Here is a 23201-nt window from a genome sequence, read left to right on the forward strand (position 1 = left end):
AGCCTAAGTTAGATTTAGTTTCATAATTTAGGGATAAAATTCTAGATTATAGGGGTGTTGAGATACTTGGGGATTTTGTGGAGTGACTAAAGGGATATGAACCAAAATTGGTTCAATTCAATTGATATAGATTAGTGAGATTGAGAGTGGAGAGGGGAGAATAGTGTGATGGTTTCCGCTTGGGAGCCTTGGGCAATTGTAAAAAGGCCATCGACCTGGAATATCTGGCCAAGAAAAAAGTCTGTAAATGATTTTGGTGAGGTTATATGAAAGCGTTTTCCAAAGTTATATGTATAGATCGATTCTATGAGTATGAGTGAATGAATGTGAATTTTCAATTATATATATGGCATTACCATGTCTGAGTTTGGCAGGGAAACGTAGAATAAATTTTTTAACAGAACTCTGCACATAAGTTTGATGTTGTTAATACTGGTATTCAGTTGTAATGGGTCGAAGAGCTGTAGCATTGTTTTGGTGCAAGTTAAATAACCGATATCAGTTACAGTGAATTGCCGACTAGATTTAGGATCTACGTGGCACAGATTTCGTGTATGATGAGTTTGGGGCGTTGTTGATCGGTGTCTCTCTAAGGAGACAATCCTACATAGTATGATTGCAGCGTATGTAGCGCCGTGACTGGAAAATCATTTTAATAAGGCGTAATCAATGGAAGAAACTCATATGTTGTTCCTTGAGCGCCAGAAGGTTTGTAATTTTTTTTATGGCTTAATGAAGAGTCCAAAGGCGTGAGCCTACATTGAATTGCCGAATTGGAGATGGTTGGACAATGTATGCAACCAAGATGTTTATAGGGTCGGAGATATATATATCCCTGTGTATTGTATTACGATTTACGTAGAGTTGTATTGCCGGATACATATCTTAGATGTCGTTGACGATTATAAATGGCGGTCAATGCTGTTGTTATGAGGATTACGGGAATGTTTGATTTAGTGAAGACCGCGTTAATAAATAAAAAGATTTAAAGCCGAAGACGTTAGCGCAGCAGAGGCTCGGAGCGGAGTGAATTAAATACATCTCCGGTTTGAAGTGCATCGGGTCCAGAGATTTTGCATTGGCGCGTGGAACCGGTGATAATTGAATGACATTCATCCTGGGAAACGATGATTTCCCATTGAGATCGCATCGGAGAGATTCTTAAACGATAAATATCATAGCATCGTGGGATAACTGCACCTTCTGAGTTTCGGGAGTATTACATTCAAATGCAGGCCTGGATAGTGCGAAGCAGAAGCAGCCATTCTCAGTTGACCCTTTTTATTTTTAAGAAATTTATATATGGCCTATTTTTATCTGCTCTCTCGAAAAGGAAGGGATGTTTGATGGGATCTTTTGCGAAACTGGTCCGAGGCAGTCGTTCACAAATTTGGAAGCCACTACATTTTCATAACACCGGCATGGAGGATGGTTATGAGTTTATACTATAATGGTGCAGTGCTTGGAGGAAATTGGCTATGTATTGGATCAACTATTGCCTTGTCCTGGCATAAAGTCTTTCATGCGACCTCACCGCCTTAGAAACCCTCAGAAAGTGGTAAGTGAAACTGTTTTCAGTGTGAGCGGAATAGAAGCATTATATGAACTATTTAAGAAGATTAGTAGCACTGTTGTTGATGATGGTCCTATCAACAAGGAAGAGTTTCAACTGGCATTATTTAAACCAATAAGAAAGAGAGCCTGTTTGCAGATAGAGTTTTCGATTTGTTTGACATAAAGCATAAAGAATGCACTGGGTTTTGAAGAGTTTGCCCGCACACTCTCAGTGTTTCATCCAAATGCTCCAATAGATGGAAAAATTGACTTTTCCTTTGAACTCTATGACTTAAAGCAACAAGGCTTTATTGAGAGACAAGAGGTGAAAAGTATGGTAGTGGCCACGCTTGCTGAGTCAGGCATGAACCTTTCAGATGATGTCATCAAAAGTATTATTGACGAGACTTTTGAATAGAGAAACTGTATGTTGAATAAACCGTGAAGGTTAATAATCCCATGTGCGCTGGTGGAAATTGTGAATGTCAATCTCGATTACGTTTAAAGGGCATATATTGAGTGTGACTTTGCCAAGTATTAAGAATTTGGTTTGGGGAAAATACTGAGATATGTTGTATACAAGGGTATGAATGTGATTCTGGGTTTGGCAGGTTTAGCTCGCTATCATTTTTGGTATCAGAGCAGGAATGCTCTGTTGAAATATTTATTTTCTGAATGATGACAAGAAGATTTTGTTGAATTGAAATATATTTTTGTTGAAAGACTGAAAGGAAGATCAGATTTTAAATCTCAAATGCAGCATACATAATTGCAAGTGAACAGGATTACAGTGAAGGAAATTACAGAGGTGAATGAAGGACGAGATCAGGCAGGTGAGATGATTCTCTGATTTGAAATTTATGATTGAGGTTATGGTTGCAGAGAAGACGATGGCATTGAACCTGGCATTCAGCTAAAGGCTGAATAAGGAGGACAATTGCAGTGTCCTGAAGAAGAACGTGAGTTGAAGAGACGGCCTAGAGAGTGAGCAGAGGAGAGTGCTCAAAGAGGTTCCATAGGCAGTGAACCAATACTTACCAAAAGACTGAGTGAGGAGGGCTTGGTGAGGTAAGTGGCAGCAGAAGAGATTGCTGTCGCAGAGGCTAGTACAACTCATAGTGAGTGAACAACTCATGGAGAAAGTGATCATGGAGGATAAAAGAAGAGGTTCAGAGGAATGCCACAGCGATGAGATGACTGCAGAAGTCAGAGAAAGAGAGATTGCAGTAATGAAAGTGCAATTGCAGGTACTAGAGGAATGGCTGCAAGAGCAGGAAAACCAGAATAGAGGATGGATCTTTCCACTGAAGGGAAAGAAAGTGAAGTGGCATAAGCTACAACAGAAAAGAGATCGATAGATAAACATGCAGTTAATGGAAGAGCTGTAGAAGCTCGAGCAGCTGATGGATGTACAGTTGAAGTGTACGCAACTCAGAGCAGCTGAGTTGGAAGAGGAAGTTCATGTGAATGAAGAAGATGATCAACTGGAAGAACTGGTATATGAACCGACGATTAAAGCCGTTGAGACTTGTAGTTTTCAAACTGACAAGTTGTGTATGCATGCAGGGACTGTAAGTGATGGTGATGTTATGCTTCAGCAATGTTACAAAGAAATTGCATTGCTAGAATATTTGTTGGAAAATTCGGAGTATGACAGGGAGATAGCAGAAGAAAGATTTCAGTACAGTGAACGAGTGCAGAACGATACCATGGAAGCAGATGATGTGGGAGAAATACTGGTTGACAGTCCTTAGAATTCTTCAGATAATTCTTTGGGTAAAAAGAATCAGCATATTGATGTGCTGATAGTGGAGGAGAATTCAGAACAACATACTGAAGTGCTGGCAAAGGAGGACAAGGCACTGATGCCTTCTGATTTTTATTCTAACAAGTGTTTTGTGAATGCAGGTATTGTTGCAGAACATTTGACTCAGTTGAGCAGTCAAATGAAGGAAGAAGAAGTTTTCTGTTCCAGAAGACAAGAAGGTATGGATGATTGGGTGGCGGTAAGAAATGAGAAAGTCAGAACAGAAACAAGCAAAGAAGCAAGAAGTCAGCAAGTGACAGTAGAGATAGAGAAAGTAAAAACTGAGCAAGCCGTCTTAGCTCAGCAAGCAGCAAGAAATCAACAGCCGGGAGATTTATTAGACAAAGAGATTGAAAGTATCAGAAGACTGATGACGAAAGAATCCCGGAAGAGACCAGCAGTAGCAAGAAAGAAAAGGAAAGACAACAAGAGAAAGACAGCGAAATATTGCAAGAGCAGAGCAAGTGGAGCACTACAGCACAAAATATGGAACCCTGGAGGACAACAACAGTTAACAACAGTAGTAAAGCAATTGACAAGCAAAGAAAGATTACAAAATAAAATTTAGGATCCAGGAGGAAATATCCAGACTTATGACCAGGTGGTCATGAATTTTCTTACATGGGGAGTCTGATGCAGGAGCATCATCTCCGAAAAATACTTTGTATTTTATTTAAATCTAGGGGTTTCATGTTTTTGAGAAATTATTAATATTATGTAAATATTTATGAGATTTTGAGAGGATTTGAAATGTTTCCAAATAATTGGAAAACATGAGAGAAGTTAGACTTGGGATATTTAAGAATTAATTATGAGCCTAAGTTAGATTTAGTTTCATAATTTAGGGATAAAATTCTAGATTGTAGGGGTGTTGAGATACTTTCGGATTTTGTGGAGTGACTAAAGGGATATGAACCAAAATTGGTTCAATTCAATTGATATAGATTAGTGAGATTGAGAGTGGAGAGGGGAGAATAGTGTGAGGGTTTCCGCTTGGGAGCCTTGGGAAATTGTAAAAAGGCCATCGACCTGGAATATCTGGCCAAGAAAAAAAGCCTGTAAATGATTTTGGTGTGGTTATATGAAAGCGTTTTCCAAAGTTATATGCATAGATCGATTCTATGAGTATGAGTGAATGAATGTGAATTTTCAATTATATATATGGCATTACCATGTCTGAGTTTGGCAGGGAAACGTAGAATAAATTTTGTAACAGAACTCTGCACATAAGTTTGATGTTGTTAATACTGGTATTCAGTTGTAATGGGTCGAAGAGCTGTAGCATTGTTTTGGCGCAGGTTAAATAACCGATATCAGTTATGGTGAATTGCCGACTAGATTTAGGATCTACGTGGCACAGATTTCGTGTATGATGAGTTTGGGGCGCTGTTGATCGGTGTCTCTCTAAGGAGACAATCCTACAGAGTCTGATTGCAGCGTATGTAGTGCCGTGACTGGAAAATCATTTTAATAAGGCGTAATCAGTGGAAGAAACTCATATGTTGTTCCTTGAGCGCCAGAAGGATTGTAATTTTTTTTATGGCTTAATGAAGAGTCCAAAGGCGTGAGCCTACATTGAATTGCCGAATTGTGATTCCGACTTGGACCGGATCGGAACTGTGGCGAATGAAATCGGAGATGGTTGGACAATGTATGCGACCGAGATGTTTATAGGGTCGGAGATATATATATCCCTGTGTATTGTATTACGATTTACGTAGAGTTGTATTGCCGGATACATATCTTAGATGTCGTTGACGATTATAAATGGCGGTCAATGCTGTTGTTATGAGGATTACGGGAATGTTTGATTTAGTGAAGACCGCGTTAATAAATAAAAAGATTTAAAGCCGAAGACGTTAGCGCAGCAGAGGCTCGGAGCGGAGTGAATTAAATACATCTCCGGTTTGAAGTGCATCGGGTCCAGAGATTTTGCATCGGCGCATGGAACCGGCAATAATTGAATGACATTCATCCTGGGAAACGATGATTTCCCATTGAGATCGCATCGGAGCGATTCTTAAAAGATAACTATCATAGCATCGTGGGATAACTGCACCTTCTGAGTTTCGGGAGTATTACATTCAAATGCAGGCCTGGATAGTGCGAAGCAGAAGCAGCCATTCTCAGTTGACCCTTTTTATTTTTAAGAAATTTATATATGGCCTATTTTTATCTGCTCTCTCGGAAAGGAAGGGATGTTTGATGGGATCTTTTGCGAAACTGGTCCGAGGCGGTCGTTCGCAAATTTGGAAGCCACTACATTTTCATAACACTGGCATGGAGGATGGTTATGAGTTTATACTATAATGGTGCAGTGCTTGGAGGAAATTGGCTATGTATTGGATCAACTATTGCCTTGTCCTGGCATAAAGTCTTTCATGCAACCTCGCCGCCTTAGAAACCCTCAAAAAGTGGTAAGTGAAACTGTTTTCAGTGTGAGCGGAATAGAAGCATTATATGAACTATTTAAGAAGATTAGTAGCAATGTTGTTGATGATGGTCCTATCAACAAGGAAGAGTTTCAACTGGCATTATTTAAACCAATAAGAAAGAGAGCCTGTTTGCATATAGAGTTTTCGATTTGTTTGACATAAAGCATAAATAACGCACTGGGTTTTGAAGAGTTTGCCCGCGCACTCTCAGTGTTTCATCCAAATGCTCCAATAGATGGAAAAATTGACTTTTCCTTTGAACTCTATGACTTAAAGCAACAAGGCTTTATTGAGAGACAAGAGGTGAAAAGTATGGTAGTGGCCATGCTTGCTGAGTCAGGCATGAACCTTTCAGATGATGTCATCAAAAGTATTATTGACGAGACTTTTGAATAGAGAAACTGTATGTTGAAAAAACCGTGAAGGTTAATAATCCCATGTGCGCTGGTGGAATTTGTGAATGTCAATCTCGATTACGTTTAAAGGGCATATATTGAGTGTGACTTTGCCAAGTATTAAGAATTTGGTTTGGGGAAAATACTGAGATATGTTGTATACAAGGGTATGAATGTGATTCTGGGTTTGGCGGGTTTAGCTCGCTATCATTTTTGGTATCAGAGCAGGAATGCTCTGTTGAAATATTTATTTTCTGAATGATGACAAGAAGATTTTGTTGAATTGAAATATATTTTTGTTGAAAGACTGAAAGGAAGATCAGATTTTAAATATGAAATGCAGCATACATAATTGCAAGTGAACAGGATTACAGTGAAGGAAATTACAGAGGCGAATGAAGGACGAGATCAGGCAGGTGAGATGATTCTCTGATTTGAAATTTATGATCGAGGTTATGGTTGCAGAGAAGACGATGGCATTGAACCTGGCATTCAGCTAAAGGTTGAATAAGGAGGACAATTGCAGTGTCCTGAAGAAGAACGTGAGTTGAAGAGACAGCCTAGAGAGTGAGCAGAGGAGAGTGCTCAAAGAGGTTCCAGAGGCAGTGAACCAGTACTTACCAAAAGACTGAGTGAGGAGGGCTTGGTGAGGTAAGTGGCAGCAGAAGAGATTGCTGTCGTAGAGGCTAGTACAACTCATAGTGAGTGAACAACTCATGGAGAAAGTGATCATGGAGGATCAAAGAAGAGGTTCAGAGGAATGCCACAGCGATGAGATGACTGCAGAAGTCAGAGAAAGAGAGATTGCAGTAATGAAAGTGCAATTGCAGGTACTAGAGGAATGGCTGCAAGAGCAGGAAAACTAGAATAGAGGATGGATCTTTCCACTGAAGGGAAAGAAAGTGAAGTGGCATAAGCTACAACAGAAAAGAGATCGACAGATAAACATGCAGTTAATGGAAGAGCTGAAGAAGCTCGAGCAGCTGATGGATGTACAGTTGAAGTGTACGCAACTCAGAGCAGCTGAGTTGGAAGAGGAAGTTCATGTGAATGAAGAAGATGATCAACTGGAAGAACTGGTATATGAACCGACGATTAAAGCTGTTGAGACTTGTAGTTTTCAAACTGACAAGTTGTGTATGCATGCAGGGACTGTAAGTGATGGTGATGTTATGCTTCAGCAATGTTACAAAGAAATTGCATTGCTAGAATATTTGTTGGAAAATTCGGAGTATGACAGGGAGATAGCAGAAGAAAGAGTTCAGTACAGTGAACGAGTGCAGAAAGATACCATGGAAGCAGATGATGTGGGAGAAAGACTGGTTGACAGTCTTGAGAATTCTTCAGAGAATTCTTTGGGTAAAAAGAATCAGCATACTGATGTGCTGATAGTGGAGGAGAATTCAGAACAGCATACTGAAGTGCTGGCAAAGGAGGACAAGGCACTGATGCCTTCTGATTTTTATTCTAACAAGTGTTTTGTGAATGCAGGTATTGTTGCAAAACATTTGACTCAGTTGAGCAGTCAAATGAAGGAAGAAGAAGTTTTCTGTTCCAGAAGACAAGAGGGTATGGATGATTGGGTGGCGGTAAGAAATGAGAAAGTCAGAACAGAAACAAGCAAAGAAGCAAGAAGTCAGCAAGTGACAGTACAGATAGAGAAAGTAAAAACTGAGCAAGCCGTCTTAGCTCAGCAGGCAGCAAGAAATCAACAGCCGGGAGATTTATTAGACCAAGAGATTGAAAGTATCAGAAGACTGATGACGAAAGAATCCCGGAAGAGACCAGCAGTAGCAAGAAAGAAAAGGAAAGACAACAAGAGAAAGACAGCGAAAGATTGCAAGAGCAGAGCAAGTGGAGCACTACAGCACAAAATATGGAACCCTGGAGGACAACAACAGTTAACAACAGCAGTAAAGCAATTGACAAGCAAAGAAAGATTACAAAATAAAATTTGGGATCCAGGAGGAAATATCCAGACTTATGACCAGGTGGTCATGAATTTTCTTACATGGGGAGTCTGATGCAGGAGCATCATCTCCAAAAAATACTTTGTATTTTATTTAAATCTAGGGGTTTCATGTTTTTGAGAAATTATTAATATTATGTAAATATTTATGAGATTTTGAGAGGATTTGAAATGTTTCCAAATAATTGGAAAACATGAGAGAAGTTAGACTTGGGATATTTAAGAATTAATTATGAGCCTAAGTTAGATTTAGTTTCATAATTTAGGGATAAAATTCTAGATTATAGGGGTGTTGAGATACTTGGGGATTTTGTGGAGTGACTAAAGGGATATGAACCAAAATTGGTTCAATTCAATTGATATAGATTAGTGAGATTGAGAGTGGAGAGGGGAGAATAGTGTGAGGGTTTCCGCTTGGGAGCCTTGGGCAATTGTAAAAAGGCCATCGACCTGGAATATCTGGCCAAGAAAAATAGTCTGTAAATGATTTTGGTGTGGTTATATGAAAGCATTTTCCAAAGTTATATGTATAGATCGATTCTATGAGTATGAGTGAATGAATGTGAATTTTCAATTATATATATGGCATTACCATGTCTGAGTTTGGCAGGGAAACGTAGAATAAATTTTGTAACAGAACTCTGCACATAAGTTTGATGTTGTTAATACTGGTATTCAGTTGTAATGGGTCGAAGAGCTGTAGCATTGTTTTGGCGCAGGTTAAATAACCGATATCAGTTACGGTGAATTGCCGACTAGATTTAGGATCTACGTGGCACAGATTCGTGTATGATGAGTTTGGGGCGCTGTTGATCGGTGTCTCTCTAAGGAGACAATCCTACAGAGTCTGATTGCAGCGTATGTAGTGCCGTGACTGGAAAATCATTTTAATAAGGCGTAATCATTGGAAGAAACTCATATGTTATTCCTTGAGCGCCAGAAGGTTTGTAATTTTTTTTATGGCTTAATGAAGAGTCCAAAGGCGTGAGCCTACATTGAATTGCCGAATTGTGATTCCGACTTGGACCGGATCAGAACTGTGGCAAATGAAATCGGAGATGGTTGGACAAGGTATGCGACCGAGATGTTTATAGGGTCGGAGATATATATATCCCTGTGTATTGTATTACGATTTACGTAGAGTTGTATTGCCGGATACATATCTTAGATGCCGTTGACGATTATAAATGGCGGTCAATGCTGTTGTTATGAGGATTACGGGAATGTTTGATTTAGTGAAGACCACGTTAATAAATAAAAAGATTTAAAGCCGAAGACGTTAGCGCAGCAGAGGCTCGGAGCGGAGTGAATTAAATACATCTCCGGTTTGAAGTGCATCAGGTCCAGAGATTTTGCATCGGTGCGTGGAACCGACAATAATTGAATGACATTCATCCTGGGAAACGATGATTTCCCATTGAGATCGCATCGGAGCGATTCTTAAACGATAAATATCATAGCATCGTGGGATAACTGCACCTTCTGAGTTTCGGGAGTATTACATTCAAATGCAGGCTTGGATAGTGCGAAGCAGAAGCAGCCATTCTCAGTTGACCCTTTTTATTTTTAAGAAATTTATATATGGCCTATTTTTATCTGCTCTCTCGGAAAGGAAGGGATGTTTGATGGGATCTTTTGCGAAACTGGTCCGAGGCGGTCGTTCGCAAAGTTGGAAGCCACTACATTTTCATAACACTGGCATGGAGGATGGTTATGAGTTTATACTATAATGGTGCAGTGCTTGGAGGAAATTGGCTATGTATTGGATCAACTATTGCCTTGTCCTGGCATAAAGTATTTCATGCGACCTCGCCGCCTTAGAAACCCTCAGAAAGTGGTAAGTGAAACTGTTTTCAGTGTGAGCGGAATAGAAGCATTATATGAACTATTTAAGAAGATTAGTAGCACTGTTGTTGATGATGGTCCTATCAACAAGGAAGAGTTTCAACTGGCATTATTTAAACCAATAAGAAAGAGAGCCTGTTTGTAGATAGAGTTTTCGATTTGTTTGACATAAAGCATAAGAACGCACTGGGTTTTGAAGAGTTTGCCCGCGCACTCTCAGTGTTTCATCCAAATGCTCCAATAGATGGAAAAATTGACTTTTCCTTTGAACTCTATGACTTAAAGCAACAAGGCTTTATTGAGAGACAAGAGGTGAAAAGTATGGTAGTGGCCACGCTTGCTGAGTCAGGCATGAACCTTTCAGATGATGTCATCAAAAGTATTATTAACGAGACTTTTGAATAGAGAAACTGTATGTTGAATAAACTGTGAAGGTTAATAATCCCATGTGCGCTGGTGGAAATTGTGAATGTCAATCTCGATTACGTTTAAAGGGCATATATTGAGTGTGACTTTGCCAAGTATTAAGAATTTGGTTTGGGGAAAATACTGAGATATGCTGTATACAAGGGTATGAATGTGATTCTGGGTTTGGCGGGTTTAGCTCGCTATCAACAATCTCCCTATGTAATGTCGTTTACAAAAATATATCCAGTTATTGTAAATCATCTCAAAACCACAATTCCTCTTATCACATACCATGATAGAGGTGGATATATTAAATGTAGGTAGCTTCTTGAAGGAATCGTAGTTGTGCATGAGAAAAATCACTCTCTCATCACAACTAGAAAAGTAGGAATGATAATAAATATTGATATTTTCAAGGCATTTGATTAGCTCAATGAGAACTTCATGGGAAAAAAATTTAAAATCCATTGGTTTCATCTAGGAATGAATATATAGATTCTCAATTTGGTCTCCTCAACTTTATTCTCATTCATAGTAATGGATCCTTATTTTCCTGTTAATCCCTCACAAGGAATCCAATAGGGAGATCCTTTAGAACCTTTCTTTTCATCACAAGGAAAAAAGGAATCAATAGAAGTTTCAAGATGCTAATTTGGGATGGAAGCTTCAAAGGCATAAATAATTTCAACAAATCAAATCCTCTCTCATGTCTACATTTCATGGATGAAATAATGCTTATTGGATCCCATATAGCTAGAGAAGTTTGTCCTTTAAGATAATCTTGGACCTATTCCTAAAGGATTTAGGGATGCAACATGGTTAGTCCCTAATATTATTTTTCATTATTACATTAAATATATAAAATGGTATGGCTCAAATATCAATTTTCCAAAAGGGACTTCCTTCTAAATAGCTATGAGATGCTTTGGTGGATAATGAATTGAGAAACGTTTTGTGGAGATATCTCCTGATTAAAGTAATTCAAGTAAGAATCTTACAAGGCATAAAGATTTAGACAAATCAAACACTCTCTCATGTCTACAATTCATGGATGAAACAATTCTTATGTGATCCCCTATAGCTATAAAAGCATGTACTCTAAAGAGAAACATGGACGTATTCCTAGAGGCTTCAAGTGTGCAAATAAATCATGGTGAATCCTTAATATTCCTTTTAATATTTCCTTAAATATAGAAATAATACAATTCACATCCCAAAATTTTGAAAAGACTCACTTCTAAAAACTTGGTAGAATTTATTGAGAAATGTTTCGTGGGAAAGTCTCCTAAATAAAATAGAACTCAAACTAATAAGTTGTACCTTATAATTATTATCATTGGTTTCAAAGATGCTCCTCATTAAATCAATTCTTCAATCCATTCCCTTGTACCTCTTCTCAGCATTGAAAGCACCTCAAAAATTCATCAAAGAAATAAAATTAATTAAAAAAAAACATTCTTTGGAGATGAACCTACAAAGGAAAAAAAAGAAATGGGTCTTAGTGGCATGGGACAAAATTTGTGTACTGAAAAGTGCAAGAGGACTTGGATTTAGGAATATTTGATCTATAAGTAAGTATTAAAATCTAGTGTAGATATCTCAAAGGTAAGAAATAAATATAGGGACATACATGACACTACAAGGAAAACACCCTTTTGTGGGAGTTTTTAGTGTTACAAGATTGGGAAATTTTTTCCATAAAATATCCACTGTAACACGTGTTATTCATAGCATATGTTTACAATAACTAAACAAAGGTGGGGAGATGTTTTAGCATATGTTTCTTTTTCTATGTTCATTCTACAAAGCTGCACTAGTGCATTTTTTAATTAACAAACTCTAGTGTGTAACCAAAATTAAAAGCACTAGTGCTTGTATAATTATTACACACTAGAACTGCCTTTTTTGCCTTAACGGTACAATATTGCTAGTATAATTTGTTGTGTGCTAGGGAATATTGATGCCCATATTACCATGTGCATCAGGGTGACATGGAATTGCAAATATTTTGATGTGAGACGTTGACACCATTCTTTGTTGCTAAGCATCGGTTTTTATATTTAGTTAAAGCAATAATTTGGATGTCTCATAAAAATACACCAATTTCTATTTTTATGGTGTGCAACATTTTATGAGTTCAAAAGGATACCATGCGCCGATATGTATGTAATTTAATTAATTATTTTTTTAATAAAATTTTAAATAATCATCTCAAAACCAAATATTTTTTTATAATAATATTGATTTTTATATTTTAATTATTTTGTTTTGATATAATAATTACATTAATGTATTGTCCAACAAAGTACATCTCTAACATTTGTATCAATGTCATTGATTAGTATATTAATTAATCACAGACAAAAGATTCTACAACATTGGGCAATATAATAAAATAAGAAACCCATTTTATTATATATGAATAAGAAACCCATCATCATACAAAATGGGATAATGTAAAGGTCCACAATAATAAAATGTAGCTAATATTTAATTGTTACACTTATTTCTAACGTGTTCTCATGCACTTGGGACATTAGGTCAAGTACATTAAAACAAAACCCTAATTTTCATAGATAAATATTCCAAATCATGCAACTTGTAGTAACATTCAATTATAATCATTATCATTATCATTCATCACTATAATTGGTGTTTGTTATTGGAGAATTTTTAATACCTCTCACAACAACTTTTGAATCATATTAGGCTAAGCAAGATAAGCAGAAATATCACCCTTGTTTTATAACCTTTAAATTTACACCCAAATTCCAAGGGAAATTTTCTTCAATTCTAGTTTATTTTTATATTATGAAAATTTATGTTTTTGCTTATAATGGCACAAATATTAAACTAATAATACATGAAGGCTTATGATCAAAATATACTTTAAAATAACTTAAAAGAAATACAAAGATGGAGAACCAATATCAGTTAAACACAAATTTTGTAATAAGCCAATTAGAGAAAGAAATCAACAATATTTTTTTATGATAAACCAACATGAATACAATATTGATTGTCTTTTCAAATCCCTACAAGGATCATGACCAAATATGTCCTTAGAATCCTAATATATTACAAAAAATCCTGCAAAGGAAACCAAATGTTTTAAGAAAAGAGAAATAAGAAAAGTAAACCTAATCTGAACCACTTCAAGAGATGTGAAATACATTAGCAAGCCTCTACAAAATTTACACTAACTAGTAGTGAATAGGATGAGAAATTCTAAATAGTACAAACATAAAAAGGAAAATGCACAACCATGAAGAACACCACAATTTAGTGCCACTCTATCTTGCTTTATCACTTTTCAACATATCCTTAATATCAACAAGATAATTTAGCCCATAAAAAATTCATTATGGAAAATGAACAACGATAGGAAATCACTCAAGTATACCTTTACTCAAAATTTCCCCATCTCTTCATGATTTAACCTTTTTTTAATACTTGTATAAAAAAAAATTGGTTTGAATGTCTCTTAACCACTTATTTAAACTTTTAATTTAGAAAAAGGTATAGTAGAAGAAGATTTATTATAAAAATATCACCAACATTTATAGCATTCTGAACTAATAGGAGGTTGAGTCCCAATAAACCCAATTTATAAGACTTTATTGCAAATAAAAATCGTTGTGACTCCCATATTTTAAAATCATTTTAAAACACACACACACACACACAATAAATATCTCAATAAATACATCATCATCATCATCTTGATAGCACTTGTATCTCCTTTAACCAAAATATGTTATTTTGATATTTCTTTAAAATTAAGTATCATATTATCATTATCAACCCAAAAACTTAGTGCCTCAAAATGTTTAAACTGTAAATATTGGCATAGAAATAAAATAATTATTAAATCAGAAAACTTCTTGATGGATATCCTTGAATGTAATCTGTCTTTTCACTTCATTTCCTATTTTTTATTTATTTGTTTTATAATGAATTGAAGTTGACTAAGAAGACTCAGTGTCTAGAACATCTTCCAATGACTTATTTCCTTTATTTCTAGGGGTTTCATGAAGAGGTTATTTGGCATCTTTAGGCAAAGAGTGGGTAAATGTAACACCACTTATGTGGACCCAATTTTTATAATGATTTTAATTATAAATTTATTTTTATATTTGTTGGAACTGAAGAATGAGATAGACAGATCCACGATCTAAGGGATAGTTGTGAGTCATTAGCTAGCAAAGTTGAATGCCCACCACTAACCTATTGGTAAAGACATGACAAAGTGTTGGATATTCCCATGTTCTTCCCACTTCCACAACATAAAGGGGAGGGAAAGAAAATATCCCCATGGGGGCACAAAGAGTCTAAAGCAAAAAAGAAATGATGGCAAGAAAAACAAGGCATTTGAACAACATAATGTTAGAGACGAACAATGTGAGAGAATGTTGGAAAAAGAAATAACATGGAGCACAAGAGTGAGGGTTTTGCGCATTTGAGAAATTCGGGTAAGACTGATGGGATGTAATTTTGAATGTTGACACACAGAGATTGTTAGATGTGGTTTCCATGCTTGAAATATCAATGAGATGCCAGAGGGGGAATTAGGTGATAATTGCTTGCTGAAAAGGGCTGATAAACCATTAAGTTCTTGTTGAGGAAGTTGATAAACCACTTAGTGCTTACCAAGTAAGATGATCAACCACCTAGGTTCTTGTTGTAAGGTTGATAAACCACTAGGAAGTATGGTCAGCCACTAGGATGATTGCTATAGGTGGGTTGATAAACCATTATGTGCTTACTAAGGAAGTTGATAAACCACTCAACGCTTTCCAAGTGAGTTGATGAACCACCTAGACAATGTGCTACAAGTTCCTGTAGTTCTTTCCTTGAAAGTGTAGATGATGAACCACCTATAAAGAAAACTCATACCTCTAGAAAATTGAGCAATACCACAACTGATCTTAGTTGGAATCCCTAAGAAATAAATCCCTTAATGAATCATGGATCTGACTTAAGGGTCAAAAATTGCAAGAAATACTGACCTATGGTTGGGTGGAGAGTTAATTCCCACCTTCAGTTGTCAGCAATTTCTAATCCATTTAGATAAGTGCCATGACTCATGTATATTTGAATGTGAATCATCACATGATTGGTTTATTAATGGTTAAAGTATGGATGTATGTTAACTCCTTAATGGTTATTGAAAAATATTGCATGCCCTTGATGGGAAACTTGTTGTGTATGCTATTTTGGCTAAATTGAAATACTGACCTTGTGTGGATGATATGAATGTTATTGATTATATATGAAAGTGTAAATGGTCACAAGAAGACATGCATGGAGCTATTATTACCTACATTTTGATGGTTGACATGCTTATAGAATGAAAGGCTCACACTCCTTTTTAATACTGTAATGTATTTGGTTATGCAAAGAATGGATTATGCCCTAGTGCAATGTGTAATAGAGGCATATATGTATAGATTTAATGATATTTTGTTGTAACTAAACTTATAGAACAATAATCTATCTGTGCATAATTCACAATCTACATTTAATGATAGACTAGTTTTGTGAGATATTGTTAATATTATAGTCATTTATATGTTGCTAGCAAGTATGTTGTTTTCAATGGAGTTTCAATATCATCGTGGGTATGTGCCAGATCTCGCTCAGACCCAATGAAAGCTTGGGTAAACCCCTGGAAACCATTGATAATTCTCTAAGTATACACATTGCAAGGTTTAGACTTGAAATCTGGGGTTGGATATATCGTTAATATAGTTTTGTATCTAGGATTGATGCATTGAAATCTCAATAATGTATCTGAATATCCATATATCCAGGTGAGTTTCAATTTGGTTCTTTCATGTAAGTGTCAGATTTAAATGGATCTAGATACGTTGACTAGCATAAAATTGTGTCTGAGGTGGGGCTCATTTTGGGAGCTTGATGACATGGAGCCAAATGTGTTTTTGAGATGGATATCAAACAAAATCTAGGGTGGGCCTGAGGCTAGATACATTGTTGAGAGGCAGATGTATATGATAATTTGGGACATCCAAGTTTTTGTTACAACAATTTCTCATGCAACCTATATTTCTCCCCAAATAGGATACATGTGTTCGTGCATCAAAACATGAAGGAGCACGACCTTTTGGGACCCTGTCACAAGCTGAGGTGGAAGGTTCCATGTAGGTTTGGAAAGGCTACATGGATTCCACATGGAATATTACTGATATTGTGCCCCTGTGGCATGACACATGGTAGGTTGAATTAGCCTAGTTGGAAGGAAAAATAGTATCTTTTTAGATGACATGTGGCATCGTCATAGGATGCCACATAGATGGGTGAAATCACCCTAAAATCAACATGATTTCACCAAGGAGTAGAGAAGACATGTGATGTGGCTCTGAATGACGTGGCTTCTAGGTGGCACCAGGGGTCATGCCACATCAAAGGTAACAGAAGGCATGACATCAATTTGATGTTTTGAGATGGGAAAATTCAGATTAAGTGATAGTTTTCGTGCCTTTAATCTAGTGCTTGAAATTCACCTTCTACCTTGATATGATTTCGTGTTGGCACTAGGCGCGGTTGATGAAGAGCACTAGACAATAATTCTTCCAGCATATGCCATAAAAATTTACGTCTCATCACGTCAATTTGGAGGGGTCTGCACCTCTCACCTTGACATGATGTTATGTTGGTGCTAGGTGCGTTGACATGGTGAGAGCCACGTTGTTTTTTGGGTGATGTGTAAGATCATGTAGGTCACTTGGAAGCGCCACATAGTGGGGCACATTGATGTGGCAATTAATAAAAAAATGTTTAAATAGGCATAGCTTCCAATCCATAAGTCAAATTGAGATAACAATTATATCGCTTGAAATCTTTCGACGAGCCAGACACAATGATGGCATTTTTTTTAAGTTTCAAGGAAGTTAGAAAATGAGATTTATATGACCCCATGTTCATAATAGACCTTTAAGGTTGGGTTAGTTTTGATGCAACACCTTCCACAACTTGAGAAATACAAAAGGGGGTGGGAGGGTATGTTAGAGTAAAAGAGGTATCAAAGATAATCACATGTCTAATCATAGGTGGCAGGGGTGGATATCTTGGGCTTGCAAGCAAATTGATGATATCAGATAGTGGTTTGATAAGATTATTTTCCCAACCATCTTGCATAGTTCAAGGTTGTTTTTCAACAACATCCATGATACTTAGGTGAGTTCGCAAAGGGGAATTCGAAGGGGAAGATGATTGAGGCAATGTTAGTTGTCTAATAAGTTTTAAATGATTGTTTGGATCATTTGGTTAAACTCATATTAGTTTTCATCAAAATGGATGGCAAAATAGATTCTTTTGTTCCTTCCTTATTGCCAAACGAAATTTGGCCTTCTTCCCTATCCTCTTCTATTTCCTCCGGTGCCTCTACTAAAGAAAATCATCTAAACAAGTACCATTAAATCAATTAAATATTCTCAAATGAAATACAATATGCAAAAATAAAACAAACTTTCACAAAATTATGTTAAAAATATGTTTTACCAAAGCCCATGTTAACAAATAACAAACTTAAGAGTGTAAAAAGAGGAGGAATGAATTAATTCATGACACGGGGAGACAGTCAAAGAACTTAATTTCATGATCAAAAAAATGTGCAATCGTATAATTAATTCTTCTTTTCAATACATATCAACCGTCTCATTTTCTACTTTAAATAATCTTTTTTCAAAATGATATGCCAATCAATTATCATCTTCACAAAGGGTATATATATATATATATATATATATATATATATATATATAAATAAAACAAATGAGAAAATGAATGAATGAAACGAAACCACAATAGGGCTCAATATAACTTATGCTTTAAATGAAATCTTTTCAACCAAAAATCATAACCCTCATATCTTCAACCTAGGATTATTCTCAACGCTCACAGATCATCATTGTAAATATTTGTAACAAAATGAGGTAAAAATCTGTAGTAGAAACCTCTTTTTACATAACAAAACCATCACAATATTTCTACAAAGAGTAAGATTGAAAGCCAAATTAATATGATATACAATAGCCCTGGTTTGTTTTCTTTTTAAACAGTAAAAATATTTCATACAAAGCTTCATCATATTCACTCGTAAATATTCTTTAAAACCTATTATAAAAAACTTCAAATATAATTTTTTAGTTATCAAAGTATGATATATATAGCATGCACGACTTCTCTTTTAAATGGTGAACACAACTCAAGCTAAAATCCCTTCTTTATTTTACCATTGAATACTTTAGCTAGCCATCGCGAAGGTATAAAATGTAAATGAACGTATTTTTTGAATATTAAAACCTGGTTAACAAAAGCCTTCATATTTTTATATTTCATTTACAATCTTAATAAATTTTTCCATTACAAAGTGTTTAGAATTAAGCGAATGGAGAAAAAAGAGAGTAAAGTGAGAGTGTGAGTGGATGTAAGGCACAAAACCTGACATTATAGAGCCAAAATATGATATCAATGGCCCATCCATTGTTTGCTTCAAAATTAATCTCACTATCATATATGCCATTCTTGAAGAGGAGAAATACATGAGAAATAGGTTGAGGAAAAAAATATCCTTTTTTAACTCCAAACCAAGACATGCACATAGAATAAAACGATAATAATGTTTTCTTTGTGAGCAAGGAAAAATATGAAAACAAATTCAGAATGTCATGCTAAACCAACCCAATCTAAAACATCTACTAATAGAAATCATTCTACAATAGTGCTCAATTTAACCACATAGAGTAGTCTCCATCAACCCAAGATTTTTCCTTTGTTGTAGAGTCATTTCCTAAGCTTAAATCGCATCCAATAGTACATTATGCAATGGCCAAAATCCTATTATAGCTAAAAAACCTCTCATACATAGCTAAAGTAGAGCCCAACAAACCAAGTGACCAAATGAATGAGCACACTAACCCTAATGAACTTCAAGAGTTGGTCGTGTTGAAGAATGTAACTAGGTTCAATCTTCATAATTGTATTTGAGTCACAATGAACTGTATTTATCAAAATAATGAAAAAAAATTATTATTATTACAACTTATTAAAGCATGGATTTCATGCGTGGGTTAGCATGTTTTAGGTAAAAGTCCCCATTGATGACTTCTAGGATTTATTCTGAGTCATTAGAGTAATTATCCATTAAAGTAGACCCTTCTTTGGCTTTTGAATCATGTAAAAAGAACTAATATTGAGTCAAATAGGCTATTTGTCCCCTCCACACCAAGTCAGCCTCAAGGAGATCAAGTTGGCCTAAATCTAGGTAATTCGACCTCACCATAAGCCTATATATATAAGCATTTCGAATTCACGTGGAACACACTCTCTCACTCACACAAGTTTGATAGCCAGAAGAAAGAGCTAGAAAAGTGCGAAGTAGGAAAAGGAAGGCTAAAAGGAGTGTGAAGTTGGAGAAGAAGGAAGAAAAAGTCAAATCGAAATTTTGGGCTATCTATCTCTCTCTCGTGTGGATTCGTCCAAAATATCAAAGTCTCTCTTGTCAATTCGAAGTTGTTATTGTTGTTATTGCTACTAGTTGTTTTGTCGGAGTTGTTTCTGCAAGGTCGAAACTTGTTGCTGAAGGATTCTCATCTAAAAGAAGTAAGAAAGGGATGAATTGGTGTGGAGGAAGTTTGAGTCCAGGTCAAGAGTCTTGTACTATCTCAAGAAGTTATTAAGGAAGAGTTGTTGACTGGGTTTTCCCGTAGATAAGGGTTTTTCCTTAGTTGTCCACCTATATCTGGTGTCCATGATCTTTATACTATTGTTTTGGTAATTTCTTGATGAACTAAGAGATAAAAGAAGAACATAAAGATAAGTAAGTCAGAAATAATTATTTATATAAATAAATTCTTTCTACCTTTCTCATTTTCTAACATGGTATCAGAGGTAAGGTATAGAAGGTAAAGGCAGTTTAAGGATCTACTGAAAGGAGTCTAAGAAACCTCAAAAGGTTGAGAAATGGATCATATAAGGAGATCTTATAAATAAAAAAGCTTACTAAGGACAATGTCTAACACAATAAAGGGAGAGAACAAATTAGAAGGAGCATCAAATTACAGGTCATGGAAGAAAAGAATTGATCTCATTCTTGAAAAGAACAAAGTCCTGGATTTGGTTAGAGGAAAAGTGAAGAAACCTACCGAAGGATCTAGTGATGCAGATAAAGTGAAGTTTAGAGAGTCATAAATATTGGCTATGACACTAATGGTAGAAGGTATAAAGGACAATCTTGTCCCATACATTTCCAACATAGACTCTACTCAAGAAATGTATGAAGCCTTATCAAAATTGTTCACTATCAAGAACATTGGTCAAGTAGAAAGTCTTAAGAATGAACTAAGGACCACAAAAATGACAAAATATGACACTGTGGCTTCCTTCTTTGTAAGGATAGCTAGAATTAGAGATGACCTTCAAGCCATAGATGATATTGTACTGGAAAAAGAGCTAGTGATTACTGCATTATTGGGATTGCCACCTACTTGGAGTGCTTTTGCTTCAAGAATCAATAGTTGGAAAGAAACTCCTTCATTCAAAGAATTATGGAATGTTTACAACCAAGAATACATGAGAAACTCATTAGCAACCAACAATAAAGAAGAAAAATTTTCAAATTCCTACTCTGCTCATCACAATAAAGGAAACTTCAAGAAGTCAAAAGGACCAAGAAGGAAGGTAGACATGTCCAAAATAGAATACTACCAATGTTATAAAATGGGTCACTATAAAAGTGACTGTCCTGACAACCCGAAGAATAAGAAAAGGAACAAGGACCAAGCTAATGTTGTTGAAGAAGGATATTCAAAGAATAATGAAGCCGAAGAATCATATATAAGGGACTTACACTAATAAGTCCTTTGCTCTAAGCTTTAGTTGTTTCATTTTTTGATTTCTAGTATTTGTAGGTTTAACATATTTTATAAGGTTATAGGTATCCCTCGAGTTTTGAGGGAGCCCTCACCAAATTCCAAAGATAAGTATCATATTCCTTGTATTACCTTTTCATTTTTGGTTTCCCTTACTTATCTAAGTTTGTTTATATTAAATACTAATCACATTTCTATTCATATTTTCTTTGTTTAGGAAAGGCTTGCTAAATATTCAAGGATTATGTAAGAAGGCCTCACAAGAAAAAGCATTGGAATTACAAGATTTGTTAAGAAACAAAAGTTATGTCATAGACTATAACTTTTTCTCTCTTCATGATAAAGGTATATTCATTATTGATTAACTATTATACATTACTAACACGATCATTTCTAGCTCTCTTGAATCATAAAGATTCTTGATTGGGTGATTCATCATTAGATAGATCTACCCCCCTCATATATTTGATTATTATTGTGGAACACTAAAAGGGTTCTTTGTAAAAACCTAACTTAAGGATATGTTGATGATAATATGTGAAACCCCTAGCCTACTTAGGATTATTGATGAAGTCTAACGAAAATGTTTTGATGATATCATGCTTGGGGTTTTGGTGTGATTATGAAAATCCTAACTTGTTAGGGTTGAATGGTGATGTATGAAACCCCAAACATTTGAAGTATTTATAAATTAGGGTTTATTGTTGAAACCCTAGAACTTTAAGGTTTGGTAGTTTTTATGAGAAAGACCCCCATTTTAGATAATGTCCTAGGAATGAAATCTTAGTTATATGTTTATCCATTTAATCAAATATGTTAGATGTCTAAATATGTTTGTGTCATTAGGTTTGACTAACATATGTTATGCTTGTGCATGTTTATGGAATCCTAGATATATGTGTTGACATAATTGTTAATAGTCATAAGTCTTAGGGTTTGGAACTACGCCCTAGTCGAAGTTTGATACTCTAGGATGATAGTATTTGTGAATTCTAGGGTTTTGTAACTAAACCTTAGTAGAAGTTCAATTCTCTAATATATGATGACAATTTGATAATATGAGATTTATGAAAGAATGTTGAAATCTAAAATTGAGCTATGATTGGTTTTGATTGTTGAATCTTAATGGCTCATGTATGAAATCTAGGATCTTGCACTAAATCCTAGTAGGAATATAACATATGAATTCAGAAAGTTGTTAGATTCATTGTTGAATTATACTTTTTTGAATGGTTTCTAAGGTTTGATATATGTTATAAAATAATTTGTCATATCATTGAAATAGATATTGCGACCTTAGATATAATGAGATAGATATCTTGTCTAAGTTACTGATGTGATTTAGGGTTTGTAACAATAACTTGGGAAACAAGTTGAAGTATGTGTCTCTTATTGGTTATCAACCTAACTAAGGTTGGGTATCTAGTGTCTAAAGTCTAATGCTTCCGTTATTATATGATTATGATATGGTTAAATTCATACTTCTATGGATTTCGTTTTACTTTCTATCTAAGTTGTGCAGGTACATTATCTTCAAGATAATGAAGATGTTTGTAAGTAAAGTTGATAAGCGTGACGAATAAATTTATATTAATATTGATGGTCATGATGAATCTAATAAGAAGGATAGAATCCATGAAATATTCTCTGATATTATAGACAGAAGTTGATCTTCCTACGTTAAGAGGGAGCCTATATAGAAGAAATATTCCCAAGTTGAGAGGGATGGCATATTATGGCCATACCTTGAAATAAGAAATTGGAGAATACATATTGAGGTGTTGTTGAAAGAAGGAAAGTTGGTTTTGGTTGTTGCATGGGAATTAGGAAAGGAAGATGAATGATTAAGGAACCCCTTGTCAATTTTTAGAAAACCTCGAGGAAACATCAAGAAGT

The 23201-nt window shown here is 35.6% G+C and overlaps 3 pseudogenes; all 3 read left to right on the plus strand.

Annotated features, from left to right (window-relative positions):
• Window positions 1-1335: 1335 nt before the first annotated feature.
• Window positions 1336-1972, plus strand: LOC149250826 (calcineurin B-like protein 3 pseudogene; annotated as a pseudogene).
• A 3502-nt stretch (window positions 1973-5474) lies between these two features.
• On the plus strand, window positions 5475-6192 carry LOC149250827 (calcineurin B-like protein 3 pseudogene; annotated as a pseudogene).
• Window positions 6193-9708: 3516 nt separating this feature from the next.
• Window positions 9709-10410, plus strand: LOC149250828 (calcineurin B-like protein 3 pseudogene; annotated as a pseudogene).
• Window positions 10411-23201: the final 12791 nt, after the last annotated feature.

This window comes from Pinus tabuliformis, chromosome 7 (assembly GCF_031772625.1).
Source record: "Pinus tabuliformis cultivar Carrire ecotype Pingquan chromosome 7, CPIR1, whole genome shotgun sequence".
Classification (NCBI taxonomy): Eukaryota; Viridiplantae; Streptophyta; class Pinopsida; order Pinales; family Pinaceae; genus Pinus; species Pinus tabuliformis.